This window comes from Tamandua tetradactyla, chromosome 3 (assembly GCF_023851605.1).
Source record: "Tamandua tetradactyla isolate mTamTet1 chromosome 3, mTamTet1.pri, whole genome shotgun sequence".
Taxonomy (NCBI): domain Eukaryota; kingdom Metazoa; phylum Chordata; class Mammalia; order Pilosa; family Myrmecophagidae; genus Tamandua; species Tamandua tetradactyla.
The window spans coordinates 142745945-142759054 of NC_135329.1; the positions used below are offsets into that span (position 1 = coordinate 142745945).

General features: G+C 39.2%; 1 protein-coding gene and 2 pseudogenes across 2 annotated transcripts in view; 2 read left to right on the forward strand and 1 right to left on the reverse strand.

Annotated features, from left to right (window-relative positions):
* TLK1 (tousled like kinase 1) overlaps positions 1-13110 on the reverse strand; it is a 168524-nt gene that overhangs the window by 137373 nt on the left and 18041 nt on the right. The window lies entirely within an intron of this gene.
* On the forward strand, positions 4988-5565 carry LOC143676801 (immunoglobulin-binding protein 1 pseudogene; annotated as a pseudogene).
* LOC143676802 (small integral membrane protein 14 pseudogene) lies at positions 8151-10311 on the forward strand (annotated as a pseudogene).

Below are 13110 nucleotides of genomic sequence, written 5' to 3' on the forward strand. Positions count from 1 at the left end.
TGGTCAATGGATTTTTGACAAGGCTGTCAAGTCCACTCAGCTGAGACAGAACAAATGGTGTTTAGAGAATTGGGGCTCACTAGCCAAAAGAATGAAAGAGGACCCCTATCTCATAACCTATTCCAAAAATTAATTTGTTTCAACTCAACAACAAAAAGACAGCCAACCCAATTACAAAACGGGCAAAAGGCTTGAACAGGACACTTCTCAGAAGAGGAAATACAAATGGCCAAAAGGCACATGAAAAGATTCTCAACTTCCCTGGCTATTAGGGAAATGCAAATCAAAACCACAATGAGATATCATCTCACACCCACAAGAATGACCATTATCAATAAAACAGAAAATGACAAGTGCTGGAGAGGATGTGGAGAAAGAGGCACATTTATCCACTGTTGGTGGGAATGTCAAATGGTACAACCGCTCTGGAAGGCAGTTTGGTGGTTCCTCAAAAAGCTAAACATAGAATTGCCATATGACCCGGCAATACGATAGCTAGGTATCTACTCAGAAGATATGAGGACAGGGACACAAACTGACATTTGCACAGTGATGTTTATAGCAGCATTATTTACAATTGCGAAGAGATGGAAACAGTGAAAATGTCCATTAACATACAAGTGGCTAAACAAACTGCGGTATATACATACAATGGAATATTATGCAGCTCTAAGGCAGAATAAAGTTAGGAAGTATGTAACAACATGGATGGACCTTAAGGACATTATGCTGAGTGAGATTAGCCAGAAACAAAAGGACAAATTCTGTATGTTCTCACTGATATGAACTGACATTAGTGAATAAACTTGGAGAATTTCATTGGTAATGGAAACCATTGGGAGATAGAAACGGGGTAAGATATTGGGTGATTGGAGCTGGGGGGATACAGATTGTGCAACAGGACTGAATGTGAGAACTCAGAGATGAACAGCACAATACTACCTAACCGCAATACAATTATGTTAAAACACTGAATGAAGCTGAATATGAGAATGATAGAGGGAGGAGAGGTGGGGGCACAAATGAAATCAGAAGGAAAGATAGACGATAAAGACTGAGATGGTATAATTTAGGAATGCCTAGAGTGTATAATGATAGTGACTAAATGTACAAATTTTAAAAATGTTTTTGCATGAGGAAGAACAAAGGAATGTCATTACTGCAGGGTGCTGAAAACAGATGGTAATTAGTATTTTAAATTTTCAACCTTTGTGTGAGACTAAAGCAAAAAATGTTTATTTGGTACAAAATTTATATTTTGACTAGCACATTTCCTAATATAACTTATGTAGACAGCTTAATTGAATACCATAAGTACATGGAACCTTGAGTAGGATATGAGATTTTGTTGGTTTGTCCAGAGTGATGCCCTGATAAATCCAAAAGTGATTTGAACAGTGAGTGGAAAAGTATTTGCAAAGTTCCCTCTGGGGAATGGTGAGAATGGGGGAAAATTCAACTTCACCAAGTTGAATTCTTGATATTCTCACAAGCAGTGGGGACAACCAAAGCTATAGGCTGAACCCCAATCTTGGGGTCTGTTCATATGAAACTTAACCCCACAAAGGATAGGTCAGGCCTACTTAAAATTAGGCCTAAGAGTCACCCCAAGAGAACCTCTTTTGTTGCTCAGATGTGGCCTCTCTTTCTTTAGGCAACACAACAAACAAACTCACCACCCTCCCCCTGTCTACGTGGGACATGACTCCCAGGGATGTGGACCTTCCTGGCAACGTGAGACAGAACTCCTGAGCTGAGACTCAGCATTAAGAGATTGAGAAAACCTTCCCAACCAAAAGGGGGAAAAATGAAATGAGACAAAGTGTCAATGGCTGAGAGATTCCAAACAGAGTCAAGAGGTTATCCTGGAGATTATTCTTACGCATTAAATAGATATCAGCTTTTTAGTTAAGGCGTAACCAGAGAGGCTGGAGGGGAACTGCCTGAAAATGTAGAGCTGTGTTCCAGCAGCCATGTTTATTGAAGATGACTGTATAATGATAAAGCTTTCACAGTGCAAGTGTGTGATTGTGAAAACTTTGTATCTGATGCTCCTTTTATCTACAGTATGGACAGATGAGTAAAACATAAGGATTAAAAATAAATAATGGGGACTTCCGGAGAAGATGGCGGCTTAGTAAGACGCGCGGGCCTTAGTTCCTCCTCCAGAACAGCCACTAAAGAAACAGAAACAATACGAAACAGCTCCCAGAGCCACGACAGAGACCAAAAAGACAGCGTACCCCATTCTGGAACGGCTGAACGGGCAGGGAGAATCCGCTGCGGTGAGATACCCGAGGGGCGCGCTCTTTTCCGGGCCGGGGCGGCTGGCGACCGGGGTCCCTTCCACACACGTGGCTTCCCGGTCCGACTGGGAACGTTGCATAGCGGGGCCCTCCCGCCACGCTTGGCATCTCGGGCCAGCTGGGCAATTTGGACCGGTACTCCCCCAAGCCGCGGTGGCCGGCGACCCCCGCCTCCACGCACGGTATCCCAGGCCGACTGCGAGATTCGGATTGGCAAGTTAAAGGAGCCACAGCATCTTTTACTGGTGGGCCCCGCAGACAGACAAGCGCCACGAGCGCCACCTACTGGGCAGGAAAAGAAAAACAGAGCCCAGAGATTTCACAGAAAAACCTTTCAACCAGCCGGGTCCCACACCCAGGGAAATCTGATCAAATGCCCAGACACCAGCAGAAAATAATGGATCACGCTCGGAAAATTGAAAATATGGCCCAGTCAAAGGAACAAACCAATACTTCAAATGAGATACAGGAGCTGAGGCAACTAATGCTGAATATACGAACAGAAATGGAAAAACTCTTCAAAAACAAAATCAATAAATTGAGGGAGGACATGAAGAAGACATGGGCTGAACAAAAAGAAGAAATAGAAAATCTGAAAAAACAAATCACAGAACTTACGGGAGTGAAGGACAAAGTAGAAAAGATGGAAAAAACAATGGATACCTACAATGGTAGATTTAAAGAGACAGAAGCTACAATTAGTGAACTGGAGGATGGAACATCTGAATCCCAAAAAGAAACAGAAACTATAGGGAAAAGAATGGAAAAACTTGAGCAGGGGATCAGGGAACTGAATGACAATATGAAGTGCACAAATATACGTGTTGTGGGTGTCCCAGAAGGAGAAGAGAAGGGAAAGGAGGAGAAAAACTAATGGAAGAAATTATCACTGAAAATTTCCCAACTCTTATAAAGATCCAAGAAGTGCAGCGCACCCCAAAGAGAATAGACCCAAATAGGCGTTCTCCAAGACACTTACTAGTTAGAATGTCAGAGGTCAAAGAGAAAGAGAGGATCTTGAAAGCAGCAAGAGAAAAACAATCTGTCACATACAAGGGAAACCCAATAAGACTATGTGTAGATTTCTCAGCAGAAACCATGGAAGCTAGAAGACAGTGGGATGATATATTTAAATTACTAAAAGACAAAAACTGCCAACCAAGACTTCTATATCCAGCAAAATTGTCCTTCAGAAATGAAGGAGAAATTAAAACATTTATAGACAAAAAGTCACTGAGAGAATTTGTGACCAAGAGACCAGCTCTGCAAGAAATACTAAAGGGAGCACTAGAGTCAGATACGAAAAGACAGAAGAGAGAGGTATGGAGTAAAGTGTAGAAAGAAGGAAAATCAGATATGATATATATAATACAAAAGCCAAAATGGTAGAGGAAAATATTATCCAAACAGTAATAACACTGAAAGTTAATGGACTGAATTTCCCAATCAAAAGACATAGACTGGCAGAATGGATTACGACCCAGCAATACCACTGCTAGGTATCTACTCAAAGGACTTAAGGGCAAAGACACAGACGGACATTTGCACACCAGTGTTTATAGCAGCATTATCTACAATTGCAAAGAGATGGAAACAGCCAAAATGTCCATCAACAGACGAGTGGCTAAACAAACTGTGGTGTATACATACAATGGAATATTATGCAGCTTTAAGACAGGATAAACTTATGAAGCATGTAATAACATGGATGGACCTAGAGAACATTATGCTGAGTGAGTCTAGCCAAAAACTAAAGGACAAATACTGTATAGTCCCACTGATGTGAACCGACATTCGAGAATCAACTTGGAATATATCATTGGTAACAGAGACCAGCAGGAGTTAGAAACAGGGTAAGATAACGGGTAATTAGAGCTGAAGGGATACAGACTGTGCAACAGGACTAGATACAAAAACTCAAAAATGGACAGCACAATAATACCTAATTGTAATGTAACTAAGTTAAAACACTGAATGAAGCTGCACCTGAACTATAGTTTTTTTTATTTGTTTGCTTGTTTGTATCTTTTGTTTTTGTTTTTTTTCTTTTTCTTTTTTATATATATATATTTTTTATTATTATTATTTTAATTTTCTTCTCTATATTGACATTCTATATCTTTTTCTGCTGTTTTGCTAGTTCTTTTCCTAAATCGATGCAAATGTACTAGGAAATGATGATCATGCATCTATGTGATGATACTAAGAACTACTGAGTGCATATGTAGAATGGAATGATTTCTAAATATTGTGTTAATTTCTTTTCTTTTTTTAATTAATTAAAAAAATACAAAATAAATAAATAATGGGGGAACAAATGTCAAAATAAATTTAGTAGATTGAAATGCTAGTGATCAATTAAAGGAAGGGGTATAGGGTGTATGGTATGTATGAATTTTTTTGTTTCCTTTTTATTTCTTTTTCTGAATTGATGGAAATGTTCTTAAAAATGATCATGATGATGAATACACATACACGCAAAAGTAAGCTAGCCTTTCCCTAAGGTGGCAGCAGCAGAAGATGAGTTACAGCTGCTGTGGCTCCCCAAGCTACCCAAAACCTGCAAGCAGCCTCTGGACCACGTGGAAATACCAAATGAACCCACTTTTTCCCAGACAGTCCAGGATAAGGTGTTCAAGGGATTGGATCTCTTTGAGAAGTCTGCCAAAGTGATACCACAGATGGATTTGTTTACATACAAGCAGAAGAAAGAGATGGAGCATAGATTATCTATTCTGAAATCTTCTGTGGAAATTGGTGAAGCAGATGAGTGTATTCAGGAATATTAACGCCTTCACATTCAGAAGTGAGTTGGTATCAGCTTGAAAGGGATTAGGAGTGTTGACCAGGAGATTAAAAATCCTAAGAGAAAAAGACTCCTCAAAAGAGACATCAACTTCTCACTCATCACTTTAGGACAGGCCTCCAAAGAAACCCCTTCATTCTCACTCAATATGTGGCCTAATCCAAGTTATTTGGAGCTGGTTACTCAAGTCTGGCAACCATGACAGGGAATGACTGGTGTGACCAACACTGGAAATATGGAGCATTACCAAATCAGTGGAATAGCAAAGACAAAACCAGCTGAGTTCAAAACAGCAAATCAACAAGATCAGGAGTAAAAGGAGAAGACACTGATGTGAAAACACTACATAAAGCCCAGGAGTGGGATAACTGGAAGGACACCTGGACAGACATCCAGGGACTTAGGGCAACTGACAGAACATGGGCTAATCTTTCTACAACAAGACAGGCCTAGAGATGGCTCACATATTCTCCTTCAAGGAGAGCTGTACCATTGTTCCCCTCCCTGGGCTCCTACTTCAGTTGTATACAATAAAGACAAAAACACTTCAATTGTTTTGCGTTCAATAAAGTATCAAGTGATTAAATGCATATTTGTACCCTCCATGAGGAGCCAACAATCATCCTCAAACAGAGTCGAGAGGTTATCCTGGAGATTATTCTTACGCATTAAATAGATATCAGCTTTTTAGTTAAGGCGTAACCAGAGAGGCTGGAGGGGAACTGCCTGAAAATGTAGAGCTGTGTTCCAGCAGCCATGTTTATTGGATGGATTCTATAAACATGATGGATTCTAATTTCTTAACTGGAAAGAAAAGAGCACAGAAGTGGCTTGTATAATCAGTGGCTGTATGAATTCTCTTTATAAAATAATAAAGTCCATTGCAGAGGCTGCAGCCGAATCAAGATGGCAAAATGAGAAGCTCAGGGCTCTTCCCTCCCACAGAAACTTTGAACAACCATCAAGAACTGGTAAAACATTTCTCGAAGCTTCAGAAAACTGTTAAAGGATTACAGTAACAGGGGAGTGCCCAATTAAGAAAAAGCCACTTAAAAGCATAGGATCTCCTGGTTCCCTGACTGGCCCCCCTGGCACCTTTTACCAGCTTGACAAGGAGGTAAAGCATGCTCCCAGTGAAAACCCTGGTCCCTGTTCTGTAGGGAGCAGAGTAATCCTTGTGCACATTGTGAAAGCATATATATCTGGCTCAATCTGCCTGGTGGTGCCTAAGGGCTTCACTGTCCCAGAACTTGCTCTGTATGTAGAAGATGGCTCACAGAGCTGTCCTACAGAACGCTACAGGAGAGCAGTCAAGTTGTGGCTGCATGGGGCAAGGGACTGCTAGCTGTAGAACATACAAGGTAGTGGCCAGGACCATGAGGAAACTGTTTCTTAGGGAAGAGGGACATTTGTATTAGTGGAAACAAGGGAGTTCCTAGGGCTACATGGGTATGCCCAAGACAAGGCTTCAGTCTGGAGTTAATCTCCAAATTCATTATATGGAAAAGTTCTGAAAGAAAGCACTTGGCACAGGTCAATCTGCAAAGACTGAGAAAGGTATATTTTCCTCTTTTTTGCTATCTCCTGGCATTCAAGGAAACCTTTGTCATAACACCAACTAGATACAGATTTGAGGAACAGATGTCTCAAGAGTCTAGATTCCAGTGACAGGCATTTAAATATCAAAATGTCCAAGTTTCAACAAAAAGTTATAAAATACAAGGAAAAAGGAAGCAATGACCCAGGCAAAAAAAGATTACAGCATTAGAAGCCATCAACGAAGAGGACCATCCCTGGGACCTACCAAAGACTTAAAAAACGGTCCTAAGTAAGCTCAAAGAGCTAAAAGAAAACATGGACAAAGAACTAAAGGAAAGCAGGAAAACAACAGATAAACACAAAGAGAACAGCAACAGATACGCAAATTATGAAAAGGAACCAAACAGAGCTGAAGACCACAGTAACAGAAATTAAACATTGCCTACAGGGATTCAACACCAAATTGGAGCTGGCAGAATAAACAATCAGTGAACTTGAAGACAAGACAATTGAAATCATTCAGTCTAAGGCAAAAGGAAAGAATCAAAAGTGAACTTGAGGAATCTGTGGGATACCATCAAGTATACCATGACATGCATTGTGGGAGTCACAGAAGGAGAAGAAAGGAGCAGAGAGAACATTCAAGGAAGTAATGGCTCAAAATTTCCCAAATTTAATGAAAGACATGGATATATACTTCCAAAACCTCAATAAACTCCAAACAGGATAAATCCATATAGACCCACATGGCAGCACAATCAAGCTGCTGAATTCCAGACCAAGAATTCTCAAAGCTATAAGACAGAAAGAACATGTCAAGTACAAGGGATCCTCAATGAGATTAAGTTTCAATTTTTCTTGGGAAACCATGGAGATAAGAAGGTAGAATGAGGAAATATTTAAAGCAAAAAATGCCGACCAAGAATTTTTTATCTGGCAAAAATGTCTTTCAGAAATAAGGTAAGAATTAAGACATTGCCAGATAAACAAACGCAGAGGGAGTTTGTCACCACTAGAGTGGTCTTACAATAAATGCTAAATGGAATTCTGCAAATTGAAAGGAAAGGACACTTGCTAATTGACTGAAGCCACATGAAGATATAAAGACCTCCAGTAAAGACAATGACATAGTAAGTATAGATAGATACCAATATTATTTTATTTTTTTATTTGCAACTTCACTTTTTACTTCACACAGTACCTAAAAGGCAAATGCATAAAATGTCATGATAGGGATGGATCACGGTGGCTCAGCAGGCAGAGTTCTTGCCTGCCATGCTGGAGACCCAGGTTCGATTCCCAGTGCCTGCCTGTACAAAAACAAAAAACAAAAAAAATGTAATAAGGCGGCAATGGTTTTGGACTTATAATGTATTAACATGAAATTTGCAACAAGAACTACATAAACATTAAGAGTTACTGATTATATATGTAGAATAGAATGATATATTAATATTTTTGTTTGTTAATTTTTTAAATAAAGAAAGAACTACATAAACATGGGGGGAGGTATGGAGGGGTATTAGGAAGTTGGCAGAAGAAAGAATCAGTGAACTTGAAGATAAGTGTGTATACTACAGAAGTGTGTGTGTATTACTCAAGTGGGTATCAAAGCAAAAAAGACTGTTATAGATTTAGAACGTTAAATTTAAGCCCCACAGTAACTCAAAACACCAGAGAATATGCAAATTCGTTGAGACGGAAATTAGAGTACAGGTTACTGGGGCGGGGAGCAAGGGGAATGCAGAGTTAATGCAAAATCAGTATAGGTTTTCTGTTTGGAGTGAAAGGAAAGATCTGGTAATGATGGTGGTGAGGGTAAAGCAACACTGTGAATGTGATTAATCTCTGTGAATGATTTGCTTGGAGGGAGGAGCTGGGGGTGAGAAGATTTACATTGTATATATTCTACAATCAAAAAACTGGAAAGAAACTGAAGAGACAGTGACAATTAAATGCAATACATATTCCTAGATGGAATCTAAGAATGGAGGGGAAAAAGGCTCAAAACGACATTGTTGGGACATATGAAAAACTTGGAATATAGATTGTAAGCTTTATTATCAATGTTAAATTTCTTGAATTTGATAACTGTACTTAAAGTGATTACATAAATGAATATCCTTGTTAGAAGGAAACGTACATGGAAGTATTATAAGGAGGGTGATGTGGGCAACCTGCTCTCAACTGTTCTGAAAATAGATTAAACATACAATGATATGGCAAAGGTGGCAAAATCTAGGGAGAGGTGGGGCCATGGTGAGTTCTCTGTATGGGGTTTTTAATATTTTTGCAGTTTTCATATAAGTTTGAAAGTACCGCAAAACATAAAAAAAGAAGTAAGCTAATACATTCCCATTGTTAAGTCAACGCATTTCATGGTATCTGCTGTCAGCAGCCTAGAAAATTAAAACAATGACCAAGGGATTTATCTAAGAATGCAAGGATGGTTCAACATAAGAAAATCAACGATACCACATTAATAGAAGGGAAGAAAACAAGTGATCATCTCAATTAAAGCAGAATAGGCATTTGGCAAAATTCAGTCCCCCTTCATAAAAACAGCTGGAAAAATAGGAATATAAGGGAATTTCTTCAGCATGCATTTACGAAAAACCCACAACTAACTTCCTACTTAATGCTAAAAATCTGAAAGCTTTCGCTCTAAGATCAGGAACCAGACAAGGATGCCCACTGTGACCACTGTTACTCAACACTAGTGGAGGTTCTAGCTAAAGCAAGCAGATAAAAGAAAAAAAAAAATGCAGCAGCATCCAAATTGAAAGGAAAATGTAAAATAAATACTATTCAAAGATGACATCTTATATATGGATAATCACAATGAATCCAAAAGAGTGCTATCATATAGAAGTCGGTGATTTTCTATATATACCAGTAATGAACAATCTGAAAAAGAAGCAAAAAAATTCCATTTACAATAGCATCTAAAAGAATAAATTACTAAAGGAAGAAATTTAACCAAGAATGTGAAAGACTGATAAACTAAACTATAAACATTGATGAAAGAAATTAAGGAAGACCTAAATAAATGGTAAGACATCCTGAGTTCATGGACAGGAAGACTCAATATTATTATGCTGTCAATACTGACTAAAGCATTCTACTAATTGAATGCAATTCCTATTAAAATTCCAGCAGTCTTTTTTTCTTTGCAGAAATGGAAAAACTGATTCTCTAATTCACACAGAGAAGCAGAAGGAAGCCAGCAGCACTGAGAAGCAGCAGCAGCAGAGGCAGCATACGGAACCCAGATCTTGACCTCAGTCCCCAACCTCCCCATTGGGTTGTTGTCTGGGCAGATTTAAACAGTCAACTTAAATCAAGCTGAGTAATCACAGCAGAGGGTGGATTTGATCCTTGTGAATGTGTTTGCTCTCATGAAGATGTGATAAGGCGGCTGATCAATCTGTTGAGGCAGTTCCAGTTTTACTGCACAGATACCGAATGTCTTCAGGAATTACCAGGACCTGATGGTGATACTGACATCGTATTACTATGATCATGATGGCCTGGATGGTTATTGCAGTGATCTTGTTCTTACGGAGCCCTTCTAATCAGAGGATCCAACCTACCTGGGAAGCCAACCAGTCCTCATAATGAACCAGACCCACCAGCCCTCCTGTGGACTTTGTGACATGAGAAGTGAAAATAGTTAAAACACCTTGCATGGTGGGGACAACGAAAGCAATAGGGTGAGCCCTCAATCTTGGGGTTTGTTCAAAAAAACTTATTCTTGCAAAGGATAGGCTAAGCCTACTTAAAATTAGCCCTAAGACTCACCCCCCAGAGAACCTCTTTTGTTGCTCAAATGTGGCCTCTTTCTCTCAGCCAACATGACAAGCAAACTCACTGCCCTTCCCCTCTCTAAGTGGAACATGACTCCCAGGGGTGTAAACCTTCCTGGCAACATGGGACAGAAATCCTATAATGAGCTGAGACTCAGCATCAAGGGGGAAAGAGAGAAATGAGACAGTGTCAATGGCTGAGAGATTTCAAACAGAGACGAGAGGTTATCCTGGAGGTTATTCTTACACAGTATAGAAATATTACCTTTCTAGTTAAGGTATATTGAAGAGGCTAGAGGGAAGTACCTGAAAATGTAGAGCTGTGTTCCAGTAGCCATGTTTCTTGAAGATGACTATACAATGATACAGCTTTCGCAATGTGACTGTGTGAATGTGAAAACCTTGTGTCTGATGCTCCTTTTATCTATGGTATGGACAGATGAGTAAAATATATGGATTAAAAATAAATAGTAAGCGGAACAAATGTTAAAATAGAGTAGACTGAAATGTTAGTGATCAATAAAAGGGAATGGTAAGAGATATAAAAAAATAGGAGAAACAAAAGCTAAAATAAATTGGGGTAGATGGAAATACTAGCAGTCAATGAGAGCGAGGGGTAGAGGTATGGTATGTATGAGGTTTTTTCTTTCTTTTTATTTCTTTTTCTGAATTGATGCAAATGTTTTAAGAAATGATCATGTTGATGAATACACAACTATGTGATGATATTTTGAGTTACTGATTATATACCAAGAACAGAATGGTCATATGGTAATAATGTTTGTGTTTGTATATTGCTTTTAAAAAATTTTTAAAAGAAAAAAAAACCCACCTTGCAAGACCAAATGAACAAAGATGACCAGAGTACTCTTAACCCCACATAACTGTTTTTCACTTTGCATCTATAATATGAGATGGTATTGTTTTCATGAGCTTCTAGAAATTTCACTTGCAAGCTTATTTTTGCTTCCTGGGCTATCACCATTTCTATTTACACTATATCTGAGTAAAAAATATTTTTTAAAAACTACATGGGACTTTTTATTGTTGCCTATTTATTCTATTTATAACTGTGAGCATAATTTGGGGGATGAGTTCTGGACTAAAGGAAATTTGAAATCACTACATTTTAAATATTTCAAATAGATTTGATAGGTTTAAAAACTGCCTTTATGAGTGTCTTCATATAGATCATGGTGGCGAAGGCATGCCTATTTACTTAGGCTGGATTGTATGAAAGGCGAATAAAATGTTTAAAAATGAACAGAGAGAAACAAGTGCTAAAGGAAACTTGGAGAAAGAGATGTACCTATTCACTGTTGGTAGGGAGGTTGATCAGTGCAGCCCCTCTAGAGGGCAATGTGGTGGTACTACAGGAGGCTAGGGGTAGGGTTGTGATTATCCTGCAACCCCGTTGCTGAATATAGACCCGGAGGAACTGAGTATGGGAACACAAATGGGCATCTGCACAATGATGTTTATGGAGGCAGTATTGGCAATTCGCAATGGATGGATGGAAGTGGCTTAAGGGTACAATGACTGGGGAATGGAAGGGAACTGTGTATACATACAAAGGATTACTGAGCAGCCACAAGAATGAAATTGTGAGGCATTCAACTAGGTGAATGAACCTTAAGGACTGCAAGTTCAATGAAATGACAGAAACAAAAAGACAAATACGCCTCATGCAAATGGACTAACTATAATGTACAGACTTGGTGAACTGAAGTCAAGAGCATGGGTTATCAGGTTGGGACCTATTATGAAGAGTTCTATATTGTAAGCTCTTACAGCAGTCACATATATCCAGAAGTTGCAACTGTTCTGAAATACTGAGGTGTTTGTATATAACCTGGTTATATAGAGTTATATACAAATATCCCAGAAACTTGGGATATTTATATGACACTTCAGACTCAGAGTTAGAGTTCTGAGTCTATGAAAGTCAGCATCACCCCATATAACAGCTGTTCAAAATGTTGAAAAAGTGATCAGACTTCAACCAGAGATACAAATGTGACTGATCTGGATAGGACCAAGGTAAACCAGAACACAGGGTAAAGGATATGGTACTTTTTCAAAACTTCAACTTCTGTGTGAAAGGAAGAGATGCTTATTTGGTGCGAAATCTATATTTTAGGTAACCCATTACCTAATTTAATTTGTATGGTCAGCTTAGTTGAACACTGTAAGTACATAGAATCTTGAATAGGGTATGAGAGCTTGTTTGTTTGTACAGGTTAGTGTGATACCCCAATATAACCCAGAGTAATTTGGGCACTGAATAATAAAGCATTTGCAAATTCCCCTTGGGGGAATGAGGAGAAAGGAGATAATATTCAACTTTCCCCATTTGGGGAATTCCTGATATTCTTGCAAGCAATGGGGATAAATCAATAGGCTGAGCCTTCAATCTTGGGGTTTGCCCCTATGAAATTTATTCCTGCAAAGGACAGGCTAAGCCTACATATAATTATGCCTAAGAGTCATCTGCAGAGAACCTCTTTTGTTGCTCAGATGTGGCCTTCTCTAAACCAGCCTGGCAGGTGAACTCACTGTCCTCCCCGCCATGTGGGACAACTCCCAGAGGTGTAAATCTTCCTGGCAATGTGAGACAGAATTCCCAGGAGGAGCCAAGACCCAGCATTATGGG